Genomic DNA, 13607 nt, shown 5'->3' with positions numbered 1-13607 from the left:
CCTAGGTACTGTAACTGTCGTGTGGATAGTTTCACAAGAATCAGACAAAGGTTTAAGCATCGCTTGTTCTAGATAAAACTGCAAAAAAAAAACAACAACCCATAATGTACTTCTTTGCGGCTCTGTTTGCCCAAATCATATATTCACAACGTGAAATCTAGAAAATAATATTACGTAACCAAAATCCGCAATATGGAAACAGAACCTGTGTAATTGTTGATAGATGATGTACTCGTAACATTTTTTCAAGACGAACTACAACATTTAAAAAATGACTTGTATGTACTTGATATCTCTAATCAATCCACGGGTCCCAGCACGAAACGAAACTAAAACGCATACCGTTTCGCGCTTCTTATTAGTTGCTCAAAAGTAATTTGACCGTATGAAATGCATAATATAAACCTAGAAACATATACGTGAGCAGTACTTAAGCACTGTAGTATCGGTGTTAAGACATACCTCTCAAATACTGTAAATCAAGTTAAAAATATCTCAAGACCGATTCTGGTCATAATGAAACCATGTTTCGTGTATGTTTTCTTTAAAGTACCGAGACCAGCCATATACTGTATGTTTATGTTCCAAAATTAATATCGTTTATGGCCTTCACACGCGTTGCAGTATGCTCCTATTCTTTTTATGCTCAGCTACTAAGATTTCCCTTCAGTGGTAAAATTAGATATGAATATTCAATACTTAAACGGGCACAGTTAAGACATTAAATATACATATACATACTGTATACAGTACAGTTTGCATACGGTAATATGTTTATGTTCCTAAATCAATCTCTTTTATGAGCATGTGAAAGGCATGGTGAATCACTGTACTTTGCATGATTGGAAACAAATGCGTGATTGCGAAATGCTGTGGTGTTACTTTTACAAAGATGGTCAATGAAAAAAAGAATGTTGACCAGGGCAATACTTTGAGTTTACACTTACAGCATGTCCAAGGTCATTCATTATTAATACTATTAGTAATATCTTCGTTAAAGACTTTGATGGCCACAGCTCAAACATGAGAGGTTGAGCTTTATTAGCTCCACCTTGCGGAAATTCCGGATACTATTATTTTGCTTGTCGTATTATAGGAGAATTTACGGTAACTCGCGGTATTTACCGGTAGCTTGCGGTAGACTGCGTACAGCGTACCGCAAAATAATGCGGTATCGCCCGCGCATTTTGAATGGCTGCATCTGTATGTAACACAGCTTCGTACTTTAACAAACATCTTATTTATCACAAAGGCTAGGAGTGTTATACCCTACTGTGTTTATGTAGAATAGACAGTTTTGCTCGGGGGATGGGGATGGAAAACATTCACGTTCTCATAGCCGTGTACTAGATAACGATTATTGAGAGGCAATGAACAGCAGCAGCACCTGTGTCGATGTTAGTGGTTTTATAAAAAATAATATAATAATAATCACAAGTGTAAAAACATTTCGCATAACAAAACCGTGAAAGAAGCAGACCCTAAATTTAGATTGGATTTCTCCATAGGTGTCTGAAACAGTTCAATAAAATTAACTTCAATACAGTCAGGCAGACAGATTTTAAATTCTTCAAGAAAAATTAGCTCTTTAAGGTTTATCAAAATCAGATTCTTTGCAGTCAGTACACAACTTCTCAAAAGTTTCTCTCATCCAAACAAACGTTTTTTTTTTAATGTTGAAACCTTAGATGGTATGCCTCAGGGACTCATTCATAGTGTAATCCAAACAAAAGAGCTGCTGGGCACACCGTGATCTTGACATGCAGGTGTGAGTTAACAGTTTTTTATTTAAAAGGGTTTGGTTTTGTGTTAAGATTTGTATTTGTTGGAACTGGAAATACAATGGTGAATACAACTGAGGGTCTACTGTTTAAAGTTTAAGCTTTACAGTAGGCATGCAATGTCTACGTTAGGCAGGAACATGTCATTGTTTCATATTTTTTATTTTCTTTAAAACAATCTTTTAAAAAATCAACTTCCCACTTTCACCTTGCTGTAACCATAGTGGGACTGTAGCATATTTGAGGACTCGTTTGTTGTGGTCCTTTGTAATACAGGTACTGCAGTTTGTATTGTGGGTAATTGTGTCTTTCAGTGGTCCATTGTGGCTTTCAGCGGATTTTATTCTGTGCTGGGCTTTGGAGCAGTCTGAGAAATATTGCAAGACAGCTGTTTTATCGATAGCAGTTATGTCACGATCGTTACTCCTCCTCTTAAGGGCGCTCCAGCCCTTCCTCGTTCTGTTTCATTCCCCACACCTGTTCCTTATTCCAGCCCTCTTTAGTTCCACCTTTAAAGCCAGGCGCAGGCGTTTGCCCGAGGCTTCTCATTGATTTCCGCATCGTGAGAGCCCGGGGTCCTGCCGCGTCTGGCTCCGTTATGGTTTTAGTTTCCTGTTCCTGATTCCCTGCCCCGCCGGTCCTGACCCGGTTCTGGTTTTAACTTCGGATGGATCCCCTGGTCTTGGACTAAGCCTCCCGTGTTGGATTCCCCCTCTGGATTTACCCTTGGATTGTTCGCACTGGATTCACTCCCCCTGGACACCTGCACTCCTCGGACACGCCTCCTGTCTCCTGACCCTTCTCCTGCATGACTATTTTCCCAATTGTATCCTCACATTCCGGATTGTGTCGTCCGCATAGGGCCCGGAAAGAACTGTCTGTGACAAGTTAGTTTCTCGCTTTCCTGGAGACGTATCAAATGTTAAACCGAGAAAGGCATTCAACCCCCAACCCCCAAAAAGAAAAAGCTAATAAAGGTAATTAAAATCCATTTAAAAGGGTGCAGTGTGTTAACACAAACTCTAATAGAGCCGCTTGTGAGAGCAAGGTGACTTTCTGCTCAATTACATGAGATCTAAAGTACGGTCAGATAGATTTTAAATAAGCTGTTTGTCAAATTCACCTACTTTGCACAGTACATGACTTCTGAAAAAGTACCTTTTCCTTTCGCGCAAACTCCTCAAAGGTTTGTTCTGAAATATCAAGTTCATTGGATGGTATGTTTCAGTGACTCTGCCTCGCCCCCGCCAGGTCTCTACTCCAACTGTTTCACACACGCCAGTCACAGGAAGTCAGATCCACATATTGTATACTGAAACAGCAGCATACACGACAATGAACAGCAGTGTGATTGTATACTGTATGAATATGAATATATAGTATATAATATTTATATATAAATATATATAGTTGTGTGTAATATTTTTCTTAATCCAAATTTAAAGTTAAATTACTTGTTGCAGAAATTTGTACAAAATATAGATGTTCTTAATACGGATGTAAACCAGTGAAAGAGGCATATCACATTCACAAACAAGTTATAATAATTGTTTCTACACATGCGGCATATTGATATGCTGTTCTCCGATTACTGGCAATCATAAAAATAACCCTTCTTCCCTCCTTTGTTTAACTTAAGGAATTCCGTGAAGAAATCCTTAATCATGAAACTATCACATATTATAATTCATCCAGATAGACACACTCATGCCATAGCAACTTTTGCCAGAAATAACCTCCCAGAGTAAATCTTTGGACTGCGCAGTATTGTACTGTACAATATACTGTTTAAAGTTTTAAATTTAAAGTTAAACCATTGGCTGATTACTGGCTATTGAAATTTGGATTAAGACAAAATACAGATTTTCTCAATTCGGATGTAAACATGAAAGAGACACATTGTGTTCATGATAAGCTATAACAGTGGACTATTTTTATGTATTCAGCTATGTAAGAAACAAACCGAAAGTAATGCTCTGATTGGGCTTTGAACCACCTGGGTGCAGTGTGTTACATTCCAGTCCATTGCCCATTACCACTAGAAGGACAATAAAAGTAAAAAAAAATGAATGTCAAAATGTTTCCAAAACAACCACTGATATTTTAGCTGCTTAGTTACGCAATTCCATATTAATATTACTATCAAGTGATATTAAATCAGTACAACTTTTTTTTTTACAATAACAGCAACTGGTGTTCTTACTACAGAATGTATTCTTAGAAAAGGATAAAACATTATACAGTAACTTTTTTATGAAGTACAGTATATAAAATGCATAATGTCAGAATAAGCATGTTATAACCATAACCCACTATAAGTCACCATGTTAAAGACTTTGCATAAAATATTTATGAAGAGGGTAGAATACTGTTGTACTATATATGTTTCCTTATTTAGCTATCACTACCATCTACTCTGCATACATTAGATTACTGTATGTATTACTTTACAGTACTGCTTTTGTTTTCTGCTACCAAAATTTACCTTTGGATTTTCATTATGTGAATGTAAACCTGAAAAAGACACATCACATTCACAAGTACAGTATAATAACAGTTTAAAATTAACAAAAGCCTAAAGAGAGTACGCCTTAAATTCTATAATTAGAAAAACATCGTCCCTCAGCATTGACCGGTCATTTTCTGGTGACAGCCCAAAAGCACCACACACCCCAATAAGCTTTTACAGCACCACCTGGAGGTTTTACAAAGAACTGTAGACACATTACTGAAAATTTCTAAAATGCTGAGGTCTCCCGCAGTTTACCACAATCTAGCGCAACCGCTCAACCGGGAACTACTGCAGTATCCGTCACGCATTCTGAATGGCTGGATCTGTATTACATCATATCACTTTACAGTAATCTATAGTAATATTAAGAAAAATCTAATACAAGTTTGTTTTTGAAAAGAGGTTTATATAGCCTTAAATACATCAAAACAGAAATTGAATACAATGTGTGATGTTTAACAATGTGTAACATTTAGTTCTCGAAAATATTGTAATAAACAAAACAAAAGGAAACTTCATAAATTCCATGACAATTTCTGTGGATAGGAGTTTTAATAATAAGATACATTCAGAGACAATTTTGTGGAACAAGCTTCTGGCATAGAAAAAAAGTAAGTGAGACCAAAATACAACATTGCAGAAGTTTTAATATTACTTAATATTCTATTATGATTTAAACTACATACTGTATTTCACAGAATATTGAAACTATATTATAGTAGAAAGATTGGAATGGAGATTTAGGTACCAGGATAGTGTTTGAGATCACTATTGTACAAGTCCGTCATGTTTTAAAATCACAAAGATACAGTACTTATTGGTAAACTTTTACTCATTAAAACTGCTAATGTTACAAATTAGATGAAATCCTTAGTAAGATGCCTTATTGAAATATAATTTCAGGTTTTGTTGCTGAGTATCAGAGTTACAAAATGATCAAGTGGTTAAGATAAAATTAAAATATCCCAAAGGAAATTAGATATGTCCTTCTGGGTAATTATTAGCTTTGAATAAATTAGGATAACCATGTACAGTTCTACAGAAGGCACACGAAGAAGTTAAATTCACTGGCAATCATTTTTATTACAAAACTCTCAAATATACATAAAATAAAATATGAGTTAAAATTTATGTTTGCTATTACATAGCACATAGCCTTGAAACAGAAAAGTATGAGATGACACTGTTTCAATTCTTGGCCTGTACTTCAAAGAAATTCAAAGAGAGTAGATTCCCCCCTCTCACCCAGATCTGAACAGCACTCTTGAGTAGTAACTGAGTCCTGCAGGAGCTGATTTATAGATTTACTTCACTGTCAAAGGGCCAAGGATTTCAAAATAGAGCCATTGCTTTGATACAGGACTTTACTTACATTTTACAGTAGTAATATTCATATATGCATACAACATTAAGGAGTGATGCTGATATTATTTTGTTCATTTAAGTGGTTTAAATACAATAGGAAAGGTTTATTAAATGTAAATGAAAATAATAATTTAATTACACCAATAAAAGGAGCCTGAAATTTTAAGCCATTTAAAACCATCTTAATTTGAAAATGTAACAAAATCAAAATGAAGGACAAATATGCAAATACTGTATATGTTAAATGTAATATTTTAGCCCTCTCTCTGTTTCGGCTGGAGTTATAGCCTTTATCCAGTCTTCTTACAGCAAGCTTCTTAAAAGTAGTAATCTAAAGGAGGAAGAGGAAATCTCAACAGACCTGCCCCGAGCTTGCATTTGACCATATTAAGAATTAATACTTAGCCTTCCTGTACAACCAGGCTTTAATAAAGCTGCCCAAATCCTCTTTCTGCCTCTTTGGCAGGCAAGCATCAATCAAACAGCTCAACTTTTGTCTTTTCTAATTCAATAGATGGAAGATGGAGGCTTAAAACTGTTTTTCATGGGGATTTGTATTATTTTATACTAAATTTTTGGAAGGCAAAATGAAAGCACAGAATATGCCCATCACTTATTTTCAGCTTTTATAATTTAGTCTATTTTTTATACTTAATTTGGACAGAGTCTTTAAATAAATCTCTGCGTTTTCACATAGTCTTTGGATAACCTTAAAACCAAGGTTTCCTGCAGTTCTTTGCAGAACACATTATAGACTGATGTTTGGGACAACAAATACTTTCTCTTTACAGAATAGTGAAAAAAAAGCTTGTGATCAAGTACAGTGATAAAAGTGGTAGTTTTGAAACAAAATGATAGCTTGAAACAAAAAATGTATTTTTTATGTTTACAATAATATATATTTTACATTCCTCTATATATATATTTTTCATTCCTCTAGTGCTGTGTTTATAAACTGGTCCCTCAAGAAAAGCTTTATTGTTTTATATTTTGCAATATAATATTTTTCTTCAATAAGCATGTCCTTCCTCTGAAAAAAATCCATTCAACATTATTGTGCATTATTATAATACCAAGTGATTCCTTGCTAATAAACTTTTGCCTTCCAAAATCCAAATCTATCTCTAAAACTTGGTATAATGGTTAAATGAATAGGGGTATACAGATGCAGCCATTCAAAATGCGTGCGTTATTTTGCGGCATACTCCGGTGGGCGTGTCGCGGTATCACGCAGTGTCACACGGTGTCACGCAGTGTCACGTGGTTAATCGCGCGTCATTTGACGCTCTGCCAGAAACTATCCGGCGTCACCTTGTAAAACCGCCAGGGGGAGCTTAACCTCTCATGTACAGCATTTGAGCCTTTAATTTTGAACAGTGTATTACAGCATGTTAATCTTCAGTCATTAAAATGTTGGTATATTTAATGAAAGCAAGATTGCTCAGTTGGACAAAAGTACACAACCTACCTTTATCAGAAATATTTATGCATCAAAGCCTTTACCGAAGATATTACTAATAGTATTAATAATGCATGGCTTTGGACAAGCTGTATACTCAAAGTATAATTTCTTTAGCACATTTGTACAAGCACTTGGAATCTGTCCAAGCCATACTTTGTCAGGCATTTTGTTTTACTTCAACGGGCATAAAAACTCCCTTGCTTTTAACAGGGCGTTTCATAATTTCTAACTACGAAAATGATTTAAAATCCGACACTTATCATTCAACTAGAGCTCAAAATACCACAAGGATCCTCAAGAGCACAGCAAAGACTATATTAAAAGATACTTGTATGAGATACATGAGAATCCAGGCTTTTTTTTATCAATGCTTTCTTTTCCGTATACAGTACCAGATTTCATGTTACCACTTCAGAAGGGTGTCAGGGCTGTAGGGCTGTTTCGCCTCCCTGTTCATGCGAGTTGTCCTGTAGCCTACTGGTCTACGTCCCTGGCTAACAACTCGCGGGTTGTGTGTTCAAATCCCGCTGGTGCTGGACTTTTCTTTTAACAAACATTTCTTCGAAAAAATAGAATAGCGATATCATGGACAATCAATTGACTTTTATATTTCAAAATATCGCAACATGATCGATTCTAAGTCATTTTTTATAACAATGAATAGTCACCTTCTTCCCTTCTGACAACGGTCCCTGCTTCTGCTTCCTTCTTCTATTGTGTGTGTGTGTGCGTAACAGAGTAAATTTTTATAGAAGAAATGGAGGCTGGACAGGATGCGTTACAATATAAACAGTTATATTGATTTAAATCGTGTTCTGATTTAAATCGCAAACGCGTGTTTAATTATATGTGTTTTTTTAGTCATAATCAGGCTAATGCAACATAAGTTGATACAGTATCTTTGTCTTCTAAGTATCTTAATAAACATTCAGCATAGCTTTCTACTAGTTTAGATTTATATTTCTTGGGATTTAGGGATCAAACGTGGAAGGATTAGATTGTAATACGTTTTAGAAAAGTGTAATCTACAGTATACCTGCCCAGACTGTACGCCTTCCTAAACTAGTGTCCTGCCCTTCCCCGCGCACCCCAGCCGGGCGCTCTTCGACCTGTGCCCGGGACGAATGTATATTTTGATATTTACACCCGGCGCGGCACCGAGGGAGCGTCTGCATTTATAACCTAGTTTTTAAAATTAGTCAAGCAATATGAAGCATCTCCTTTAACTTTTAAGTCCCTTAAATACATTGAGCACAGCTTTCTCACCACTTAAGATTACTTTTTTGGTATCATCCTTACACAAAGCAGAAACTTTCCGATGACATACGGTACAAGTGGAAAGATTACAGATTTTAATCGTCTTTAATTTTGTTACGTTATACGTTTTAGGAACGTTTCATCTAAACAAACACCACAAAACTATTCTCGATTGTATTTCTGAATGTTATGTTACACCTACAGTAGTTCACTGCTTTAAATATATCGAATTAAGAATGTTAGGTGTAGCACTTTAGATCTTTTTTTCTGAACCAGTGAAAATCTGATCATGTTCCTCTATAACAATAATAAAAAACTTTATTTTACATATCACCTTTAAAAGTGGCATCTCAAAGCAATACAGTAGATCGAAAAACAGTTAAAAGGGACCAAAGTAAATACCAGACAAACGCAAACGCGTTTTTAATAAAATGCTTTTATTCATTCAGCAGGGAGTGAGAGGGACATCCAGCAGAGAGAGACACACACACCGGTTTCCATTGACAAAATTGTTTTTTTTTCAATTCCTCTTGTCTAACAGGAATGTTTTGTTTGTGGACAGACTGTTAGACTAGAGGAAAAGAGCGCCTCCTTGTACGAAGCATTTCGTTGATCCGATCACGAATTCTTTTCCAGTCGCACGAAGTAAGAGTTGAGAATCTCCGATTCACCATGCGACTAATGGTTTCCCGGAGATTGCAAGGCAAGGCACTTTTGCCTCTGGACCCATCGAAATTTACAGACGTTGTCCACCCCCAGTAAATTTCAAAAGTCACAAGATTTCGAAACACGAGGGCGGCGTAGCGGTCGGCTCTTGCTTTCCCGTCTATGCCAATGCACTGCAAGTACAACCCCCCCTCCATCTCCTGAGTGATGGGTAGCAGTTGGATATCTGGGAGAATTATTCGTCCCACTGGCGTCTGTGAATTCCGCTCTGTGAACGGTGCTTCCTGGGGGGAGATAGACAGCGGGGACAGCATCAACAAATTCCTGCGCGGTGGTGAGTGGAGAGGCCGGGATGGAGTGTCCTGAGGCGGTGTGTGCTCTGTGGGGGGCAGAGCTTCTGCCAGGCATTGCAACCTGCGCGGCGGGGAGAGGCACTTATCAGGAGACAGCTGCTCAACTGTTTGACTGCCGGAACATACTGTCTCCTTCCTCTGCATTTTCAGGAGTGCCTCTAGCCTCCCAATCCTCCCCAGTAATGCATCGTACTGCTCCCGCTGCTGCCGAAATGTCTCCACACAGATGCTGCTTCTACATGTTGGCACCCTGGCCAGTGGCCGAGAGCAGAGACCCACGGCCTGTGGCAAAATAAAATTAATGTAAGAAATAGTCACACAGTAGTATTCATCAGTCGCGGAACAGACGTCAAAACAAACTTTTCTTTTTTTCCGTCTTACCGCTTTCTTTTTTACTGTCCTGGTGGTAGATTTCGAAGATCGTTTCGCCCGTGCGGTGTTTTCTTGAAGAACAGGCTACCAAGAAATAATTATAATTGAATTTAAAATTCAAAACGGCAATAATACCTTGTAATATGCGCTGTAATCGCGTATTTCAGATGAAGTCTGCTGTATTTGCTTACCCTTCGCTCTTTGGAAGCTGGGGCGGCAGAAGCACCCCGTCTCTTCCCGTAAAAGGTCTTGGTCTCCATACTGTACTGTGGTCGCTGTAGTGCAGGATCGCAGTTTTTTTTGTGATGGGAGCTCACCCAATCCCTTGGTGTATTTATGCTATATTCACGTGTACGGCTAGAATGTTCATTGTCTTCCAATGAAAGGCGGGTGCCTTTTGCCGAAGTCGGGAGACATTAGAGGCTTGCCACACCCGGACTGTTAAACCAACGCATTAGCACGTCAAAGCCCATCGAGGACCCGGGCGCAATAATTGTTTTGTCCCTTGATTTACTGATCTGCATTAATTATGGAAATCGAGTTCCTGCTCTTTGCAGACGACCTGGTCCTGCTGTCGCCCACAGAACAGAGGCTGCGCCAGAACCTGGCACTGCTGGAGCAGCACTGTCAGACCTGGGCGCCGACAGTCAAACAACAAAACCAGAGTTATGGTTTTCCAGAAAAAAAGCCAGACCTCAGGGAAACAGGTACAAATTTACACTTAACAACACATTAACACCTAACAACGGGAGCAGGGACGAATTAGGCCAGTACCCACTATTGTTAAACATACAGAAAAGGATATTAAAGTATTGAATATTAGTATTGGCTTTAGTATTGGCCATACAGAACATTAAAGTGCCCCTTTTCCATTCAGCGGGTGCCTGAGCCGCTGTGTCCTATCTTCTGACAGTCGCCGTTGTGAATGTCTGTAGAGTGTATCTTATTTTTAGTACTATATTTTTGTATTATATTCCCTATTAATCAAACTCTAAGAGTATGTATCGGCTTGTCCCCTCCTCCTCCCCTCTCAAGTAATAACTTAACTATATGTGCAAACGTTTCATATGTTGCTGTTGTGAATGGCTGTGGAGGAAGCATTCATAAGAATGCTTCAAGAACATTCAAGAACATTCCATAAGAATCAGCGCTTTTACAGTATATATCGCCTTTAAAGGTGGCTTCTCAAAACGCTTTACAGGATAAAGACAACAAGAACAGCAACAACAACAATATTGTATTTCATTGCACTTTGAAAACCAAGTAATAACTTAACTATATGTGCAAACGTTTCATACAGTATGTTGCTGTTGTGAATGGCTGTGGAGTGAACCGTATCTTATTTGCCTTGCGTCCTGGTTATCTCGCGCGCCCCCCCTCAATTCAATTCAATTCAAGGTGTTTTATTAGCATGACAGATGGGTTCGATCAGTGTCGGGTATTTACTTCGCTTTGAGATTCCACCTTTAAAGGTGATATATAAATTTTTGACTAAAATAAATTGATATCTTTGTCTTCTAAGCTCTCTGTGTACAGTAGAGCCTCCTGTCCAGCCAGCACATGTCCACAGACATACACAACAGCGACATATCATAAAACGTTTGCACATATAGTTAAATTATTAGTTGTGTTTCAGGAAGTCAAAAAAAACACTTGAACAACTTATCCAGTCTCTCGAAATAAAAAAAACTAATAATAATGTAACATGCCACTGTTTGTTCATGAACAAAGTTACAGTATACTGAGATTTCCTTAGATACGCGATTAAAAAATAAACGTTTCATATGTAGCTGTTGTGAATGCCTGTGGAGTGTCTCCTATTAAGCTCTACATTGCATTTTGAGCGCGGTTTTTGACTTTTTTTAAATTGCATTTTGGGCGCGGACAGCACATCCAAGGGTTAATGAACTGCGCCAAGAAATTTAAAATAGTCTTCTTTAGGTGTGAGGGTAGGAGTGGACCGCAGCAGGCATAATCAGAACACCAGGAAAACAAAGAACAGGACAGGTGAGATGTGTATCCAGAAAGCGAGTGATCAGAAAAAGGAAATGGTGTTACGCCCAGGTTTTCGACCCAATTGTTTTAACTTGCTAATGCATCAGACACATTTCCTGGCGTATTGTGTTTTAAATAAAATAGGAGTGTCTTTCCCTGGCATTAGCTCATCGGTATGGTGTAAGGTTTATCTGTACCATACCATACAGTATATAGGTACAGAATTCAAGCTGCACCACTGTATCGCTTTGGTAGGGGGACGGACAATGGCCAAAATCACGAAGACTCTCTCACACCAAATAATGAAGATGAAAAGAAACGGGAAGTCAACACGGGACATTGTACAGCAGTTGGCTTCGATGGACATCTTCGTTTCTGAAAGCACAGTGAGACGGCATTATAAAGGGGAGAGGAGGCAAAGAGAATCTAAACCAAGGACGATTCAAAGGTAAATAAATTTCTAAAAATACCTTTCTTGCATGTAAATACAACTACGCACATTGTTTTTAAAACTAACTGCTGATCTCTTTTTTTTCAAGTCCTATTGTGCGAGCTATCGACAACCTGACCGATGAAAATGATGAGCTACCGGCGATGCAAGTCCAAAGACGGCTATGGGCTGACCTCGGTGCGAATATTAGCCCGACATCGATAAGAAGAGTACGCAGGAGGCTTGGATGGAGATACAGAAAAACCAACACATGCCCGATGATAAGGCTAAAAAACAAAGAGGAAAGACTCAAGCAAGCGCTCCAATGGATTGAACAGGGGGAGGCATTTCAGGATGTACTTTTTACCGACGAAACAACAGTGGCTCTGGAACAGTTTTCCACAATGGCATTTTGCAAAAAGGGGAGATATGTGGACAAGCCAAAGCCCAAACATCCACTGAAGGTTCACGTCTGGGGGGGTATTTCTAGAAGAGGCCCGGGACCACTTCTTATTTTTGAAGGAATTATGGACCGTGTATTTTTTGAGGACGTCGTGGTCACACAGCATGCTGCCCCATATATCAGGGAGCAGTTTGGATCAAGGCACCGTCTCTTTCAAGACAACGATCCGAAACACACAGCAGCAAGGGCGAGGCTTATAGCAGAAGGAGTGAACTGGGTGAAAACTCCAGCCGAATCCCCAGATCTAAATCCGATAGAGATGGTTTGGCATTCGTTGAAAGACTACGTTCGGAAAACCGCTAAGCCCGCCACAAAGCAGGAACTGATCGATGCGATCTATAAATTCTGGGAGGAAGAACTGACCGAACAAAATTGTAACAATTTTATTAACAGGCTGTTTCGTGTTCTTCCTAGGATTGTTGACCGGGGCGGGGGACATTCGGGAATGTAAGTCTGGGAAAGACAGTCTGTCCACAAACAAAACATGTAAAAAAAACAATTACTTTTTGTCAATGGAAACCGGTGTGTGTGTCTCTCTCTGCTGGATGTCCCTCTCACTCCCTGCTGAATGAATAAAAGCATTTTATTAAAAACGCGTTTGCGTTTGTCTGGTATTTACTTTGGTCCCTTTTAACTGTTTTTCGATCTACTGTATTGCTTTGAGATGCCACTTTTAAAGGTGATATGTAAAATAAAGTTTTTTATTATTGTTATAGAGGAACATGATCAGATTTTCACTGGTTCAGAAAAAAAGATCTAAAGTGCTACACCTAACATTCTTAATTCGATATATTTAAAGCAGTGAACTACTGTAGGTGTAACATAACATTCAGAAATACAATCGAGAATAGTTTTGTGGTGTTTGTTTAGATGAAACGTTCCTAAAACGTATAACGTAACAAAATTAAAGACGATTAAAATCTGTAATCTTTCCACTTGTACCGTATGTCA

At 38.3% G+C, this 13607-nt stretch overlaps 1 protein-coding gene across 1 annotated transcript in view; it reads right to left on the bottom strand.

Annotated features, from left to right (window-relative positions):
• pcdh11 (protocadherin 11) overlaps positions 1 to 13607 on the bottom strand; it is a 450559-nt gene that overhangs the window by 112642 nt on the left and 324310 nt on the right. The gene's annotated exons all lie outside the window — the stretch shown is intronic.

This window comes from Atractosteus spatula, chromosome 9, assembly GCF_055471065.1.
Source record: "Atractosteus spatula isolate fAtrSpa1 chromosome 9, fAtrSpa1.hap1, whole genome shotgun sequence".
Lineage (NCBI taxonomy): Eukaryota > Metazoa > Chordata > Actinopteri > Semionotiformes > Lepisosteidae > Atractosteus > Atractosteus spatula.
The sequence above is the reverse complement of the archived record's forward strand: the minus strand, read 5'-3'. Positions and strand labels throughout refer to the sequence as shown.